Genomic DNA, 18,942 nt, shown 5'->3' with positions numbered 1-18,942 from the left:
GCGGCGACGACAGGCGCGCAAGCGCCATAGCTCGCAGCTATCGCCTTAGTTGAAAATGACTTCGTTTTGGGCACCCCGCCGGCTTTGAGAGTCGTTGAAAGCATTATCGTATAGCCGTTCGTAACGACGTCTGCTGCAGACTCGAAAGAGGCGAGCGGGAGAGAGGTGCCTCCGAATAGGATGGGAGGGGGTGCCCGACTTCCGCGCAGCCTGAATTGGACGGGATGCCAAGGAGTGCGCGCGTCTCTATGTAAGGAATAGCACAGGGCGGAGGCTAATGAGATCAGACTCATTAGCTTGCCATTAGGCGACGTGATTGCGACCGGCAGAGACAGAGAGGAGACCGACTTAAGCTACGTGTAGCTGAGATAGGTAACTGTCCGTTACGGAGGAGGAGGGGGGGGGGGGTGAGGGCGAAACGCTCCGAGACAACGGGCGAGCATTAATTAGAGGCTCGTGCCCGCCAGCAAGTCGGGAACGGTGTTCAGGAAATCCGAAACCAGAAGAGGCACACGCCGCTCGACGTGACCCCGGGCGGGCGGGCCGGCACGCAATCAGATTGTTGTGGTCCGCGACCGACAGTCTCGCCATATTGCTCCGTCTTACTTCGGTCCGTTAGTGCGTAACAAAGAAGAAGCATCGCTCAGGTATATGCATGCGCGTATTGCTCTCCCGTCCTGCTAACCAGCTTTGACGAGATAATCTCGTTCTCGCTCCTTCGGCGCCGTCGTTTCCTTCCGGGAACTCCGCCTGAGCCCCTTTGTCACAGAGATGCCATACACTTCAACAAGGTAAGAGAAGAGGAATGAGCTTGAAGCAGTGCCACGCAGGCAACAGATAAAACAGCGACTAAACCACGGAGGAAAGAAACAAAATAGGAGAGGCCCTGACGTCACGTTCTTTAAGACGGAAGTGCAGCCATGTTGGTGTGCCGTATTCCTTCGCGTTTCTCATCAGCTCGTCGGAGCAGATGGCGGAAGCTTTGAAATTACATTGCTACGAGCCGCCGAAAGTGTGCGCTGGAGACGCGCGTCAGAACAAAACCTACGAAGCTTCTGTAAGAATTTTTTTTTTTTTTTTTTTGAAGCCGTCGCGCCGCTGCGTGTTGCCGTGGCACATTGAATAAGAAGACGGAGACGTGCGCCGTGATAATATGAGTGCCTCTGTTGCTTGTTGACACTCACACATACGGACCCAAAGCGTAACTTTCAAACTTACGCACCACACTCCATCAAACTCAGCACGTCTCGTAAACGAAATGTGATTTCAGGAAGACCGCGGGGCCGAAAATCTTGTCTCACTTTCGGAGGCCGAGAGTAGCAGTGACGAGCTTCACAAGCGCTGTTACCATGGCAACAAGGATGTTTGGAACACTAGTCCTAGTGCTCCCTTGCGAAAAGTAGCACGTGACTTCCGCCACACTCCCTCCAACACGTGTGGGTTGACCGGGCACTCTCCTACGTTTTCCTTTCTCCACGGGGTAAACAAAAGCGACTACCAGCGTAAGCCTATCCTCTTTCCCGTTTCTAGAAGAACTTAGCGTCGAGTGCTACTTGTAACAGCTACTTGTAACGTTGAGTCTAAACTTCATTCCCGGTGTCAAGGCGAAAGCATTCGGTACCGTACTGCAAAATCCTTATGGGCAGAATAATGTGCGCTACGACTGCTGCAACAACGCTGACACGAAGTCAATTGTCGAAAGCCAGCATTCGTTACTCTTGCTGAGGAAGACTATGCAAATTCAGCAGACGCTATCACAGCAACCATCGCACAACGGGGAGGCTGCAGACGACACGACTTTCTGCTCTGGGTATGTCCGGTGTTCGAAGTATACGCACGTGCATTATTGCAAAAACATCATGGTCATCAACAGTGGACCAGTCCAACCAAGGCCGTCGCAAAATTAGTCCTCTGATCCCTGCTGGACTTCACCGTGCAATCTGAACTAAGTGGGCGACTGTAAACCACAGAAGCGCCGTTTTATCTTCATCTCAACCTATCAACCCTAAATCTCGCGCACAGGCTGAGTCGTCATCTTCTAGAAAATCAGTTTTATTCATTCACGAATTACTAACAAGGCTGTCCTAACGTCTTCGGGAAAACCCTGAATATGGCTGAGCTTTGACTGACGTACAACACCGTAGCGTAACAAATTTACAAGTTCCCTTTGAAATAAGCTACTCGGCATCAGTAGGTAATAATATTCGTATAAGGCAAGTTGGAGTGAATGCCAGAATTATCTCTCTCTTCCACTCCCCCCCCCCCTCTTTTTCTCTCAAAATTTCAGAGGGAACGCTGAGACATGTGAAACGCCGACAAAGCGTAGTAGGGTATACGCGACTTCTACTAGCCGGAAAATTTCATTCGGCAAACATTCACTTTGCTATCAGGCACCGGGTTCAGTAACCCATTTTTCTTCGAAACTTGATTCGATGCTGCGACCGCAATGTTCTTTGATGAAGCGTTTGGAATCGTAAACAGGAAGCAACTCCAACCTCGGCTAATTCCACGAAACGGTTTCGAAAACGCGCGCGGCGCTTCACGTTCTTGTCGTTTTTCTCCGCATCCCTCCATTTCCTGAAATCGCAGTCAATATTGACTTTGCCTGCCGGTCCCGCTTCGAAAGTTCCACTTGACATCCATTTAACGCGCGCGCAAACATCCGGGGCAAAAGTTTCCGTATATCGAAGCCTGGGGCCCGTCCTACGTCAAGCACTCGTATGCCCTTGTTTGTTTGTTTCTTTATTTTTTCGTTCATTTATCTCTAAATCGCTCTGGTCTGGGCAACCGTCGCTGAAATTTCGCGTGTCAACAGCATGTAGGGTCGTAACACACAGCCTAGCGGGGGAAGGAAACAGTTTTCAGTAGCACATAGTGCGTTATTGCGTCATAAAGCGCACCGCTCATATTTAGGCATGTGTGTCTATAGCTTTTGACCTAGCGCAGAGAGAGAGAGAGAGAGAGAGAGAGAGAGAGAGAGAGAGGGAGGGAGGGAGGGAGGGAGGGAGGGAGGGAGGGAGGGAGGGAGGGAGGGAGATAGATAGATAGATAGATAGATAGATAGATAGATAGATAGATAGATAGATAGATAGATAGATAGATAGATAGATAGATAGATAGATAGATAGATAGATAGATAGATAGATAGATAGATAGATAGATAGATAGATAGATAGATAGATAGATAGATAGATAGATAGATAGAGAACGTTATTGAACACGGCCCCCTGTTCTGTACTCGGCGGGAGGTCCACTGGCCTCCTCGCGAACCGAGGAGCCCACGCATGCACGCATGCGCTTCTCGGACACCTGTGACCATGGGCTGCACGAGTCGGGCGTTATTAATTTGCTCAGCATGTCTCATTACTTTCGTGGCCTTTCTTTACTGAACGGAGTCAGCATAATTTAGTTACGAACTCAAGTTCCCGTGGTCCTTCCTGGCCAGCTATGGCACCCCACACTGGCCATCAACGGCTCCTGTAGTCGTCTCATTGCCGTCGGGCGTCGCCGCCGAGCGCACCGGCGGCGCGCCCTTTCTTCGAGCCCGTCCAGCCGTGCGTCTCCTCATTCTGCTGACGGCGCGTCGTGCTCCTCCGCCCCCTTCCTTGCGATGCCGGAAGTTCTCCCATCTCATCCCGCGGCGGCGGTGGAGGCGCCGCGTCCCGGAGTCAAGCACCCCGGTCGCTTCCTGTCCTTTCTCCCGCCGCCGCGTTTCCGCGCCTTTCTGTCGCCGCTCGAGCTCATCGTCGTCAGCGTACATCGCTGCTTCCTCAGCTCCTTCATTCTTCGGCTTCGCGTGTTCTCCGGCAGGGAGGGGGGGGGGGGGGGGGGGGAAGGGGGTGCTGGAGGCAACAATTGACTCTTCGCCTCCCCAATTCACCCGCTTTTCTTCCCGAGTATCATCACACTCTCCGTCGCTCGTTCCCTTCTTTCCCCAAAGCACCCAGCGCAGCATTGTAAAGGCCCCTCCCTCCAATCCTTCGGTCCACTCCACCTTCTCTCGCTGCGTGAAGAGGTCGTATCTTTTCCTCCACGTGGCGGAACAACAGGGAGTCTGACACGACGAGGAAACATAATAAATCGAGCCGAAAACAACGACCCCGGACAATAAGGAAGAGAAAGTTTACAGCCCGCTGCTCCTACCCCCGTTCCTTTTTTTGTCGTTTATCCATTCTTCCCCGTTTCGTCGCCCCATTCTCGGCCTATAGGAAGAACACCGCGCGGCGTCATCGGCTTTTCCTCCTGTTCGCGGTCGGGATAGCGCGAAGTCCGGATATCCTGCCTCAGCGCTGCTGGCTGCGTATGTACTGTACGCAGGCTAGCCGTTTGGCTCGGGCCCAGCAAAGCCGCCCAAGAGTGGATGAGAGTGTGAAGCGGTGGGCGGCGAGTTCAAACCAGCCCTACCCTTCTCTACCCCTACTCGCTCTGCCTTCGCCTCCCCATTTCACTCCCTATACGTTCTTCTTGTGTCGAGACTGTGCTCGGAACTAGAGTTTTTGAAAGACCGCTTGTTTTTCCTCGGATTGTCGCTCTTCTTTTCCTCCTATCTTTTCTTTTTCCCTAGCTCTTAATGCGCCAGCCCCCATTTCTATTCTTTATCGCTCGGACCTACTGAAGCGAGGTGGCGACCGTGAAGAGGAGAGATATTGGCCATGCCCGTTCTTCCCCAGCACTCCAGAAGAGCGCGTGGGCGACGTTTATCGCGTTCTTCTCTCTGCGCGTGAGCGAACGGTGAAGCTAGTCTTACGACAAAGAGCGGCGCCCTCCGGGGCTTTCCCTGTCTGATCTGTCGTTTGAAGTAGTGGTCAGAGCAGGGGGTATACGCCCCTTTTTTTCGAAGTCTGCTCCCTCAAAGGAAATAAAAGAAAATAAAATAAAAGAGGGAAAAGCCCGTTCCTACTGACGCAATAACAGGCTTAAACCAATCAGAAATAAATGAAGAGGGGCAAAAGCCCAAAGCGGAAATTTGGATAGAAAAGCCAATTGGAAAAATAAAGGGAGGGCACGGTAACTGCTAGTATCCGAAGGCGAGGTCAGCGAGGGCACAAGTGCCTCGCGCAGAGTGTTTATTGATGTAGCCAAAGGGATGTAATGAGGATGATCGGCATGCTGAGTGCTGAGTGATCGGCACGCCCCAGCCAGATTTTGGGATAGCTGGCCCTTTCTGCGGCCGAACTTCCAATATTTCACATTTAATAAAGTAGTAGAAGAAGAAATGTCTTCTTCAGAAAGATCGCTGTGTGTGGGCAAGAACGTCGCGGAAAAAAAGAAACGTGGCTACAGTATTTCTCGGAATGAAATGAAACGCGTTGAGGTTCCTAGCCAAAGGTAGCGGTGTTCTCAAAGCTGACGATTGATTCGCTACAGTTTGACGTCCCAAAGCAAAGCGGAGGCTACAAGAGCTACGCCTTTTCTAGAGGCAGGACTTCGACTTAGCCGAGGTCCTTTAACGCGCGTCAATACCCACACGCGCGAGCGTTTTGCTTCTTTGTGTCTCACATTTCGCCTGCATCAAAATGCGTTCGGGAATCGAGCCCGCGACCTCGTGTTCGGCAGCGTAAGGACACACCCACTGAGTCACCAGGGCTGGTTTTAAATCTGCCTGAAGGGATCTGGAAACGGTGTGTTCGGATTTTGGCGAAGGCAAATAGCCTTTTCTATACCACTTCTGTTTTCTCATTTCTCATTGTGAGCACAGCAGGAAAGCTAACCTTCCGTCTGTCGTTATTAGAGAACAAATTAAACACCTACATTTTCCCATCCGCGTTCCTCGGCTTGAGCATATGAGCGCACGCAATTACACGGTTTGTTCCTCATTTAACATCCTAACTATCCAGCACCTCAGTTTCCCTCGTTTCTCTCTCTCGTTAAATGTAATAATTACCGAGTGAAATTTTTAATGTCTTGCTTGCGTACCTTAATTTTATAAGCATGTGTCTCGGCTGATCATCGTCTGCTCTTCTTTTATCAGTTTTGCTCAAGAAATCTTGTCGATTAACCCTTAGAAACAAGTTAAAGAAGTGTGTCGTTCCTGCATCAATCGTTTCTCCAATTCTGTTTTCGCACGTGTTTTCCCGGTCATGAGAAGAGCCATAAACTTGGACGCTCAAAACTGGTTAAGGTGCGCTCTAGCGCCAACTCGCAGTTTGACTATTCTTAAGGTAAAAAAATAAAACTGGCAGCTAGAACAGAGAACAAGCTAGCGACAAAGACGTCGACCGATTGCCTTAATGGGACCTAATGTACGAGTGCCGTTAATACCCGTTATGAATCGGTACGAAGAGTCTAGCACAAGACTGTCCTTTCGAAGCAAAGTAGGTTTTTTTTCTTTTCTCTTCTTTCTTTCACTCCTATTTTCTTTCTTGGAAGCTTAATTGACAAGTGACACTGTTTCGCAATGGGAAAATGCTCAGTTCTTGTGATTTGTCGGCTGCAGTGAATCTCATTTGGGGGGCTAAATCAGCCGACGCTTGTTCCCCCAAGGGTCGTTCTGTGGATCGATCGCTTTTGGTGATGTCATTACAGCGCTCGCACCACCGATTGCTCTGCAGACCAGTCGAAACTGGCGTGACAAAAGAAACTTCGCCGGGCGGGCACCACACTTCCTCTTGTTATCCCGTCGCGTCGATAGCGAGACGTCACAAAATTCTTTGAACACGGCAGGATGCCAGCAGCAGGACAGTCAGTGTCAAGCGATGCCATTTATTACGGGACGCAATTTTGAGTGTCGCGCGTAGTGTCATAGAGCCTGAATGTATATGGATGCTATGTCACGCAAGCTAGAAGGCACCGAAAATAGTTGTCGTTGAAGAATGCGACCATGTGAGTCGCTCATTCGCAACGAAGCTTGCAAAGAGCAGGACCACGCCGGGCTGTCTTTGGCCGTGTAGCTGTAGTCCTCTTCCAACTCAGAATTAATGAGTTATGATATATAGTCATTAAGGATATGAAACGCGAGCGCAGAAGTTTGAGCACGAACCCGCACGCATGTGCGAACATGGAAGAGGCATCTTGACCATCAAGGAGGCGGATATAAATATCGTCAATTTTGCCTCACAAGAGATGTTATTTTACGACGATGTTCTAACCAGTTTTACTGTGCGTATGTGTGCGCGCACGCGCGTGTGTTTGTGTGAGTAAGCGCACTTGAAGAAACAGACACGTTCACACATACATGACTGATCAGGAAATGGATATGTTTGTGTGAACATGCTTTTCAATGGGCGCTGCTTCACCAAAAGATCAGGGATCGCCAACAGTAATCACCATCAGTACCTGTTAGGCCGTTTCACGCAATATGTAACGTATACCTGAACCGCGCCCTCGCGACTCTACTTTTCCCATCAGCCACTTCAGTTTGTCGATCGGGTTTCGTTTGCAAACAAGTGTACAGTACACATGTTGGCCACAGCTTTCTATTTTTTACCCCAGATGACGTACTGTCTTCAAACCCGTCGCTCTCAAAAGTGATACATCGTCTCCTTACGTCACGCCTGGTCTCAGATATCAATTTCTTTGGCAAATTCTAGAGATTTCTAGTGGTCCATGTTGCTGCAATGTAAGGAGCTTTAGCATTTCGACATCAAGTACTGCAACAACACCTAAAGAGAACAGGTCTCTGCGGCCATTCGTAGACTCGTTGTGCTCCTTCAAGTGGGATCGCGACTAGTGCTCTCTCTCTCTCTCTCTCTCTCTCTCTCTCTCTCTCTCTCTCTCTCTCTCTCTCTCTCTCTCTCTCTCTCTCTCTCTCTCTCTCTCTCTCATTTCCCTCTTTTTTTACCCCTTTATTCCCTTCTCTCAAAAATAGACTGATTATAAAGATGATATCCCTCCCTCTGTTAGTGCAGGCTTGCAAACCGAAGGTGCGTTTCCTTACCTGCCTTTCCTGCCTTTCCTTACCTCTCGCTCTCTCTCCAGCATTTCGAAGATTAAGCGACGTGGACTTGTGAAGGAACACCGGGAAACGTGGACGTCGAGAATCAGTACCCCGTGCGACAACTCGTAAAGCTGTACCTAAACAATGCGCGCGGAACTCTTTATTGCAGTGACCGAGTATTGTCCACTTATCTACTGTCTTTAAACGTGTCGCCAGCTAGGCGTTTACGGCACGGTTACTACGCGTGTGGTGTCATCACACCAGAGTTCCCTGTACTCCTTTCGTAGAGGCCTGCAGCACAGTGGTATATTTTGTGTGTTATGACTGATCACAGAGCCAGGACATGTCGCCACCCCCGCAGCTGGGCTTGGATACTTCTTCCAGGACTAGCATTTATAGCTGGTATGTACACATTTGTGTTAGTTTCTCAGCTATGTATACACTAAACCTCTATTATCCCGCGCAAGGATTATGGCAATCTGCTTCCGTAAACACGCCAGACAAGTATCGCACCTGTGCGAGTTCTGCCAGATGGATAGCTTAACGGCATGCGGTCAGATGCGTTTCCATGCAGAAATACAGAAAAATGCGCTTTCAAGGTACGTAACATTTCCTCAAATGTTTCAAATGCCTTAGCTGATTGAAATTGCACCATGAGTGCTTGCTTTCAACCTACTAAACCACGTTTCAGTAGACATCGAGCAACATAATTTTCGTCTGCAGGATCTGATGCCGCATGCTCTTAGTGAGCATGGTGCTAAATACTTTTTATTACCGCTATGTTGGGGATTTACTCCTCCGTGACCACTAAGTGGCCGAACTACCGCTGTCCTGGCTTTCCCGCCTTTAATGAGCGCTGACATCCGGGTAAGTGCAAATGCTCTAAAGAAAGAAAGAAAGAAATACAAAACTCAATGTGGCATCTGATTATTATTTCTGGCACGTCGGCGACTTCGTACGGCCAAATGGAGTCTCTATATACACACCGAATTCGTCCTACTCCTCTCTCTCAGATGTACTGTACTTCAATATCCTTGTCACGGCTACTTGGAACTTTCGAATGTCAAGTTTCTTAGCACGAACCGTTTCGGAGCTGCAAACCCTGCACAGCTAAGAACTCGTGGTCCAGGGCCCTCACCCGTCAGCGCAGCTGGCGTACGCACCCATATCCCGTCCCATGTGCGGCGGACAGTCTTCCCTCGGAAGCGGCACAGGGAATAAGGGGGGGAGTGGAGTGTCCGCACGTTCCACCCAACCGTATTGTGACGCATTGTTAATCCGCTAATTAGGAGGCCTAAAAGTGGGCGGTCGTTATTCACGGAGACTCGGCGAAAATCCTTTGCGGCCATTGTGGACCGCGCTGCGCCAACCGCCTGCTATAGATGTGCGTCGCCGCACTGCCGCGTGAGCGCCCGATGGAAAGTGTTCTCTCGAGTGACCGCTTCGGAGGCGGCCTAGTGGTGGTTCCTGGGCGCGGCGCACGGCGGCATCCTCGATCGTTTCGCGTGAAGCGGAGATCTTCAATCGCACCGACCGTGGAACTCCGTACGTCGTATACTATCTCGAACTATATACACCGCAGGGCCACTCGGAGGAAATTCCCCAAGTTTCTAGCCGGCTTCACGACGACGACGAAGAGAAGGACAACGATAACGACGGCACGAGAGAGAAGACGGCGACAAGGTGGCTCACGTGACGAGAGTGTGGGACGAGGACTGTAAGCTGGTCTATATAGTTGGCTTACGTCCGGCTTGGCAAAAAAAAAAAAAGCAGATGACAGCACAAGCGAAACGAACAGAGCAGATGCGCTGAACACGCTGAACTCTCCGTTTCCGACAGACTGCATGCAGACTTCTGTGGCGTCCGACATATAACGGCTCATCTCGTCGTGTCCGTTTCCGACAGATTAAAGAGTGCTGTCCTCTTTGTTTCCCTTGCCCATCGTATGCGCTGTTCACCACGGGGAATATAGAGTCACATAACGCATACCAAACAAAGTCAAAGAATAAGCTTTGTTTTCCCATGACTCTCTGATGAGAGGAAGCCGAGGACCGCGCAACGACTAGTGGAATAAGCGATGGACGTGCGTCGGAATGTGCGGTCACGACGACACATATTTTTCTTCTTCTTATTCTTGCGTTTTGTAGGTATAGATCGCGGGACGGCTTCAAAAAAATAAAGGAAGAAGGGAAGAGAAAAATATCTAATAACTCACAATTCCAAAACGCCTTGCTTATGGTTATGGTTATGTGGCTTATGGTTACAGCTACCTTGTTAACAAAAAACAAAAAGAAAATCAGGAAAAATCAGACGCTCATTTTTTTTTCTCATCTTTTTTAGTGTAACAACCATATGAAACTGGCAGCCAATGCAGCTAACTAAAATTAGAGGGCAATTGCCTGCTTTCCTTTAATGAGCTGTATAATTGTGTGTAAAACATGCAGAACAAGTTCGACTGCCGAACATACCCAGGAATGTGGACGGAGGTACAGCCATCCGCGTGTAGCGCAAGTGCCAAAGCGCCACACATGGCCTAGCGAGGTCTTTGGATCGGCTGCCACTGGCGGCAAGTTATCGTTTCCTCCGCCTTCATTTATCTTTATCAATGTTAGGAACAGCAAGTTTATCGCGAACACAGTAATTATGGATGCAACTGCTGGCCTTGATCGCCAGGCTAAACCCGCCCGTTGCTACAACTCACCACCGCCACCACCACCGTCACCACCGAACTTCCCATGTGCTTGTTCTGGCCTCACTTTCTGTTGTCGTCTTATGGTAGCTAACGTTATTCAAGTACGTGCACATATATTAGGCTTGTTCAAAAGCCTGCGCATTTCAACACACACACACACACACGCACACGCACGCACACACAGAGAGAGAGAGAGAGAAACAGAGAAACACAGTGCCCACATGTTCTTGAGCACAGAACGGTGGGTCATTAGAAAAAACGAGCATGTTATATATATATATATATATATATATATATATATATATATATATATATATATATATATATATATATATATATATATATTATGGGGGGGGAGGGGGCAGTGATTTTAGGTGATGCTCCATTTCCGGCTACTGAGCATAGCGATAAGCGTGAGCCCAACCTAAGCGACTGATTGATCGGCGCTCGACCGTGGATGTCGTTTCGTTTATTCCCATATACTGAATAGTTAATTTCGTGCTCCCTCTACATATATGCATATCATCCGCGGAGTAATCTATGCATTTCATGCAAAACAATATACAATACCCCTGAGAAAGTCTACTCAATACAACTCTACCACTCAGAAAGCTTCGAAATAGCGGGAAAACGTTAAGTTTAATAGCAAGAATGGCTCAGTCGCACTAAGCAGGGCTGAGTATCAAAGGTGGAGATTATAAGTAAACAAAGTAAACAGAGAAATATAAAAGAAACACCACGTTGATAACCTGCCTGCCAAGCCGGCCTCACGCACGCACTCACAGAAAGAGTTAGTAGTTCACGAGGCGTCGGCCCGAGGCGGTGGCGTATGGCCCATGCTTCCGGTAAGATAATGCCGCGTGCCTTTTGTTTGTCTCTCGTTATCGCGAGATCGGGACAGTCCCAGAATAAGTATAATGTTGTGTAGGTGGAGGGGAGAGGGGGAGAGGGGGTATACTCGTGGCACCACTGTCGCCGCCAAGACGTCAGCGCTCGCACTTTGCTATAGCCCAGAGGCGCGTCAACAGAAGATAATGGTTGAGGTCGAGTTTGTTTGTGATCAATATAGATTCACATAATTTATACGAACATACCATGCGGTATACCATGCGAATATAATCACGTGCGGCTGGATAGGGAGCTTCTGTAGCAGCCAACAATTAGGGATTCTACATTTATGCGGTATGACAACACTGCAGCAGAAGCGATAACAGAAAGAACAGGTGCCGCTTTGTATTGTGATATAAACTGTGTCAAGGGAAAGAGAAAAAAGTACTTCTAATCTAAATTGTTCCTGCGGGATAGCCCCATCAAAGGTACGTTAATGATAACCCGTACAAATGCACACAGCGCACGCTTGTGTCACAAAGATCCAGGAAAGCCTACTAAGCGATGCGAGATGGTGCACCGAAGTAAGATCGACCTTCAGGCTCGATATCAGCGTCTTCCCTCGGCTGAACCGATAATGGACCGTCAGTGACATATATGTCTCCTATGCACTGTACTAAAGCTGTGTGTGTGTGTGCGTGTGTGTGTGTGTGTATGTATGTGTGTGTGTGTGTGTGCGTGCGTGCGTGCGTGCGTGCGTGTGTTTGTGTGTGTGTATGTTAGTGTGTGTGTGTGCGAGTGTGTGTGCGTGTGTGTGTGTGAGTGTGCGCGCGCGCGCGTGCGCGTGTGTGTGTGTGTGTGTGTGTGTGTGTGTGTGTGTGTGTGTGTGTGTGTGTGTGTGTGTGTGTGTGTGTGTGTGTGTGTGTGTGTGTGTGTGTGTGTGTGTGTGTGTGTGTGTGTGTGTGTGTGTGTGTGTGTGTGTGTGTGTGTGTGTGTGTGTGTGTGTGTGTGTGTGTGTGTGTGTGTGTGTGTGTGAAGCAACACCTCGCCTTAGTGATCGTTGATGAGCTTCATTGACGCGCAGTGACTTCTTCCGTCGAGGAGGGGCCCTGTTGTGGGGGAGTGAAGTCGAGCAACATTGTCGAATCGAGGCCCGTTTGTGACTACGGAAGTTAGAGCGTGCGCGCATCAATTTCTAACGCTTTCCCTTGGCGCTTTCCTTGCATTTCCACATCCCCCTTCCCAGTGTAAGGTAAAAGAGAAGAAAACAGGAGAAACATGTTTATTTGCCGTCGTCTTTCTCTTCGCCCCAGCTCTCTTATTATGGTGCGCGGATACGGGGCGTTCACATTACGTTGTTTGAGAGTCTTCTGTGCTATATTCGTGCTAGCAAATTTGCGCCATTCCTGATTGCGCTACTCCTCTCCTTTCCAGCCTTGCGACTTCGATCAATGGCCGATTGTAGCCCTCTTTATAGCTTCTTCTTTCCTTGAGCCTCTTTTTAATCATCTTCACAAGCCTCGTCGCGCATTTCTCTGGCACTCCTGTATCAGCAACGAGAACGAGAACAGAATTCGGCGCTAGGAAAGCAAAGCGAATGAAGTTGCCTTCAGAGCTGGCCGCTCCACACTTGAGCCAGCCAAACGACAGTGCCAAAGCATGGTCACCACCGAATGGACGCAAATTCGACAAGGGCATGCATTCTTCCTAGCTGTCGTGACAAACACAAGAGGGCGCGCGGGATGCGGGAAGCGCGAATCCCCTTAAGACCAACGCCGTCTTCTCCCTTTTCTCGAAACGAGAACAAACGCCCTGCCATCTCCTAACGGGCCGCCATCGATTTCGGTTTGAGGGACGGACAAGCATCAAAAAGTACCCGAGGTGTCCTTTACTTTTACCTCCGCGCTCATGTTCGTTCCTTTCTCCGCATGGTTCGGGTCGTTTTTCTGCTTTTCCCTGCATCCGCTCTGTCGCTGTCAGCTCGCAAACTTCTTCCGCCTGCCTCCAACACGGCGCGGGGCAAGCGAATGGCCAGAAACAATAACCGAAATAAAAAGAACACCCCCCCCCAAAAAAAAAAAGAAACAAAGCCGGGACAAATAACCTAATACGGAGGGCACAATGGCAGTTTGGTCTGTCTTGACGGATCTCGAAGTCTCTGCAGGTCTCCCTCGTTCCACTTCCTCCCCCTTCCTTCTTGCACCCGCCTGTGTTTAGGTATAGCGTGCTTTCTACGCCGTTTTCTGTACTTTCTTTCACGCTCGTCGGGGTCTCCGGCTTCATTCCTTTTGCTTGAAAACGAGAACACCGAGAGGTGCGTTGGTAGAAGAGAATTCGGCTTGCCGAAAAGGGGGCAATCCTCTCCTCCAGAGGGCAGCAGCATCACCAGCCGAAACGGCGGGGATATAGGCGAAATTGAGAGAGGCGCCTGCCAAAACCCTCTCGCAGAGAGAGGGCGGACCGAGAACAAAGGAAAAAAGAAAGAGGCAGACAGCGCGGAACAGGAAAAGACGGCAGAGGGCAAAGCGGGCCCGTGTCTCCGGAATACTGATCACTACGCGCACCGAGGGCCGGGGATAGCGCAAGCCTACAAATCCTCACAAGACGAAAAGCTACTTGGAGCTGCGGGCCCTCCGCGAGACCTCCTCTCTCAACCCCCCTCGGCGCTGGCGCTTCTTTCTAGGCCCGCGCGCGGCTCAGCCGGCCGGAGCGTCGCTATTGTGTTCCGGCGCCCGGGGTCCGGACGCGCCTCGATTCGCTAAAACCCCGGCCCGTTTATCTCGCGAATCGCGACCGGCAACGGCCGCATTCAAACCAATTCGCGGTCATAATCTCGCAGCACGGCCCCCGGGCGCCCGCCCCGGGGAAGCGCGGCTGAGGTGCACGATCGCCACAGGCGCGGAGTTGGCAAGTTTTCTTTCGACTCGGAGAAGTGCCTGTTTTGTGGACGAACAAAAAAAAAAAGAAGGGCTCTCTGCTTAAGTGGTTTTCCCTACGGACTTTCTCCCTCTCTTTTTCACCCTTCCTCGGTGGTATACGTGACCGTTTTTTATTGCGCCAGCTATTTAAGTGGGATTTCGGGGAGAACGAAGATGCTCTGGAAGCACTGCGAAGAGGAGATAAGAGTTATAGTGAATTGCGGCTGCTGAAGTCTGGCGCGATATTCCAGAGGCATTCAGCATATAGTGGTTTTGCATAGCCGTAAACGGCGTGCCGCATCGATAGAGGGCTTAGTGCTTTCGATAAATACAGTTGGGACCAATCGTAGTGAAATGAAACTGACAATACGTTCAACAACCATCAAATGCGTACGCACCGCCCTCCCTTCAATTTGTTTGTTTGTTCATTCATTCATTCATTCATGATGTGATACCGCGGTATCGCGATAGCGATCGTTTGACGCAGAATCAAGAAAAAGACGGGAGCAACCCGCAGGACAGTGAACAAATATATCTGCCTCCGAGAGATATCAGGTTGCAATGCCTTCCGCATCCCCACGCTATATATTCTCGTGGCACTTGTCAACGAAACTTGTACGATGCCTTTGCAGCCACAGTGGCGGCGTTGAAATCACGCATGCATGTGGTGCGAGTATTCGATTGACATTCTTACAATTCCCTTGTTTCTGTGCCTTTCAAACTTTACGTCGGACATAGACGACCTACAAAAAAGGAGAAAATTAAGGATAATATTGTTTTTATTTATTTATTTATTTATTTATTTGTTTATTTATTTATTTATTTATTTATTTATTTATTTATTTATTTATTTATTTATTTATTTATTTATTTATTTATTTATTTATTTATTTATTTATTTATTTCGTTGCCAGATGATCTCTTTTATTTGTGCGCAGGTTTGGGAGCTTGCTTACCAATCACCATCATCTTGTTACACTAGTTAGAAGTGGGTGGCGTATTCCCTGCATTCTCCAAGGGCCTCATCAGGTCATCTTATCTACTTCCCTATGCCAGCTCCGACTGTATTTCCCCAGTTACTCAACTTGTTTTGTTTGAAGAAAAGATGTTTGATTAGTAGTTCTCCGCTTCACCTGTACTTGCCCATAGTACCATCCTTCCTCTTACTTTCAGCAAGAGTTTAACCATTTTCGTTCATTTTCATCTGTAACCGTGCTGTTCAGTTTCTATTCCTTGATGTATTTTTTATAGTGTTTCGGTAGCCCGACATTGACAGAATGCCCCTGTTGCGTAGTGCTATAGGTACTCAATGATGTAAGTGGTTACTGTGATGTCAGGTCGCGGTAGGAGTAGTTTGTTTATTTGTTTGCTTTTTTGCTTCTTCTTTTTGATATTGTAGAAACGCTACTTAATTAATACAGTTCAATTTATTACTCTCCCTCACCTCCCTGTCCCTCTAAAGTTTTTCATATATTTCGCGTTGCCATCTCCTACTTCGCATATCAAGGCCAGGGTCATCAGCGTACTGGAAGTACTCGTCAATCGACTCACGTGTGCGGTGTCTTGTTGCGAACAGGGTCTGTCACAGCAGGTTATCCCGGCATGGCTCGACGGGCGAAGAGTCTTGCCGTAGAAGCGCGACGCCGGTCCCACTTGTGGCGTCTAGGACACTCGTCAGCATCGGTTTACAAAGCCAGCCTGTGAACCAACCGAGCACCACCTGGAAAATGGCAAGTGAGACAAAAACGAGGAGAAAGTTGTTTTACTCGAATCGGGGCAGATCAGTTCTGCGGAAGCCCGCAAAGTGTAGCGAGGTTCGTGAAAGGGAAGAAGTGCCATCCACCCCACTGTCGATTAATTATGGCTCGCGCTGCCACCTGCTAATCTCCTAGTTGGCTGCTTTGATGGCAGTGCGACCGCTCCGGAAAGGCGTTGATCCCTAGTTCAATCACCGGGCGACGGAAAATGTTTTCTTCTAGCGCGTAGCTTTCTTCCCGAGATGATGATTATGCGCTTTATTAAATGAGAAACTAGCTTGAGTTTCGTTAGAATTTTTGTGCTGACGTCGAGTGGATGACAATTTCTCTTTTACTCGACTTAAAAATTAAATTATGAGGCTTTAGGTGCCAAAACCGCTTTCTGATTATGAGGCACGCCGTCGTGGAGGACTCCGAAAATTTCGGCCACCTGGGGTTCTTTAACGCGCACCTATGTCTAAGTACACGGGTGTTTTCGCATTTCGCCCACATCGAAATGCGGCCGCCATGGCCAGGATTCCATCCCGCGACCTCGTGCTCAGCAGTCCAACAGCCTAGCCACTGAGCAACCAGGGCGGGTTTTTACTCGCCTTGTAAAGCACATATCAACAAAACAATTTAAAGTTCAGCTAATGCTCTAGTATTTTGCTAAGCAGTTGTATCGCTAGTGTAGCAGCAGGCTAGAAAACGCTTCATTATAAAGGTAATTGAGCGTAGGCACTCCATGTTGTAAGTGGTCACCGCGATGGATACACTGAAAGTGTAATTTAAACATAAAGGAAAAAGAAAGCTGAGGAGAGATGTTCTTGCTTATACGCTGAAATGGATCTGAAGAGTAATGAAAAAATTATGAGCATAATTGACAGCAAGGGGGCGTATTTTGTGCTCAAGTGTGCCCCGCTGTACGCTTTTAAAAAAACGTCATACAAGAAAGAGCACTTGGCAGCAAGATTTATATGCGGAATACGCATGCGCTGGAGCGAAGCTAACTTATAATGCAGATCAAAACACCATACTAATTGGCAGCAAGGGACTTGAATAAAACAACACACCACATCGGTAGCGAAGAAACGACTCTCTCAAATCAAACCAGAGGTCGTTTATGCTTCTTTGTTTGTTTGTTTCTTCTTTCTTTTTTTTCATCACGCGAGTTGAACGAGAATGTGCACCAAATTTTAATGTTCGCAAAAGCGAAAAAAAAAGAAAAAGAATACCTCTTAAATGTAAACGCTTGTAACGACGTGGTGGCAACATGACGGATTTGTAGAAAACGAGAATGAGGCGACGGCGAGCCGATCGCGAATTGAGACAGGTTGCTGCCTCCTCCGTGCCGCTACGAAAAATCCATCGTTCTTTGGTGACGAACAACCTCGTCTTGCGTATATATATGTATATATATATATATATATATATATATATATATATATATAACGCACGCGGAAAGGAGACTGAACGATGGCTGTCGATGTATTTGCTGCGCGTATCTTTATACGCAGCGAGCGTCTTGCCGTGCTCCCTCTTCCGTGCGCTGGCCTTCTCGTGTTTACGCGCGGTCATGAATGATTTGACACCGGAGAGGAAAATTGGGCGCGATCCGTTTCGGATCTGTCGCGTAGAGGCGCCTGGTCGCGCGGCAGCTCCGTCACGGCGCGTCGCCGCACGCCAGGGCGAGGAGGCGGCGGTGCGTTTTGTTTTTTCTTCTACGTGTACGCTCTTTCGGTTGTTGCGCGTATTCGTCCAGGGCCGTAGAAGAAAAACAAAAGAGGGAAGTAAAGAAGAAGCGAGAGATAAAAGGCCGAAACGGAGGAAACAGACAATGGCCCCGGCGAGAAACGTACGTGTACATATACCGTACGCCGTTGCATAATGTGAGAGTCGCCGGGGCAGGCAATCCGCGAACGTCCTCCCGGGAAATACGATGCATCCGGCGATGCGTCGTTTGCGTGGCCGTAATTATGAGCGATGCGCGCCTTCTGCGAGCCGTCGGAAATCCCAGTCGCGATCACGCAATGGCGAACCGAGTCGGTTCGGTGTGTGGTTACTCGAAGAAAGAAAGAAAGAAAGAAAGAAAGAAAGAAAGAAAGAAAGAAAGAAAGAAAGAAAGAAAGAAAGAAAGAAAGAAAGAAAGAAAGAAAGAAAGAAAGAAGCTAGTGGTGCTTTATTACTCGTCTCACATACATTTTCGGCTGCTTACTAAGGAATAGAAAAAAAAAAGAAAGACCACGAAAGACAAAAAAAGGCATTCTTTTTTTTTTAATTTTACATGGATTGTTTCAATCGCAATTAGCCTTCTTAATATTATTGGAGCACAATTTCCCAAGGTCGTTTCTGTTCCATAAGATTAATGGAGCCCCTTATGGCAGTGCGTCGTTGCGCACCGTACTGCGCGTTCTCGCAGGGCCGGCAAGTTGAGAAACAGCGCATCTGTCTATTCAGGCACTATCGTCTTAAAGTTAAACCGTCGGTGTGTTCAGTCCTCAACAAACGGATTAGAGGTCAGCGAGACGATTGCGACAGTTGCAAACAGCTCCCTGATTACCCGGTCAATGGCCGTAGAACGCGGACCGATTCGTAATGTGTGCATAGAGTGGGATGAACTAAACATTGCATATACTTCACACAGACGCCTCTGTCTGCGCCGGTTTGCGACTCGGATGGCACTCGAGCGGATGGTATGCGCTACGACCGGGGGTTGCCCCAGTGGGGTGTTAGAAGTGAACCATAATGAATGGAGAAAACATAGACAAGGACCAGGGCAAACGACAAAGTAAAACATAAACGAATCACATACAGATAAACCAGGAGGGATGCCGCATATGCTTTCGAATCTACCTATCGTTCAAGCGTATAGTTTGAGGTGACGGTGATGAG

At 48.8% G+C, this 18,942-nt stretch overlaps 1 protein-coding gene across 1 annotated transcript in view; it reads right to left on the bottom strand.

Moving 5' to 3' along the window:
- Nucleotides 1–18,942, bottom strand: part of LOC135902913 (leucine-rich repeat-containing protein 24-like) — a 220,766-nt gene that overhangs the window by 73,714 nt on the left and 128,110 nt on the right. Inside the window, exon 2 of the mRNA XM_065433246.2 lies at nucleotides 15,866–16,034. The gene's annotated coding sequence lies outside the window, so the exon portion shown is untranslated. The remainder of the gene's footprint in view (nucleotides 1–15,865; nucleotides 16,035–18,942) is intronic.

This window comes from Dermacentor albipictus, chromosome 3, assembly GCF_038994185.2.
Source record: "Dermacentor albipictus isolate Rhodes 1998 colony chromosome 3, USDA_Dalb.pri_finalv2, whole genome shotgun sequence".
Taxonomy (NCBI): domain Eukaryota; kingdom Metazoa; phylum Arthropoda; class Arachnida; order Ixodida; family Ixodidae; genus Dermacentor; species Dermacentor albipictus.
The sequence above is the reverse complement of the archived record's forward strand: the minus strand, read 5'-3'. Positions and strand labels throughout refer to the sequence as shown.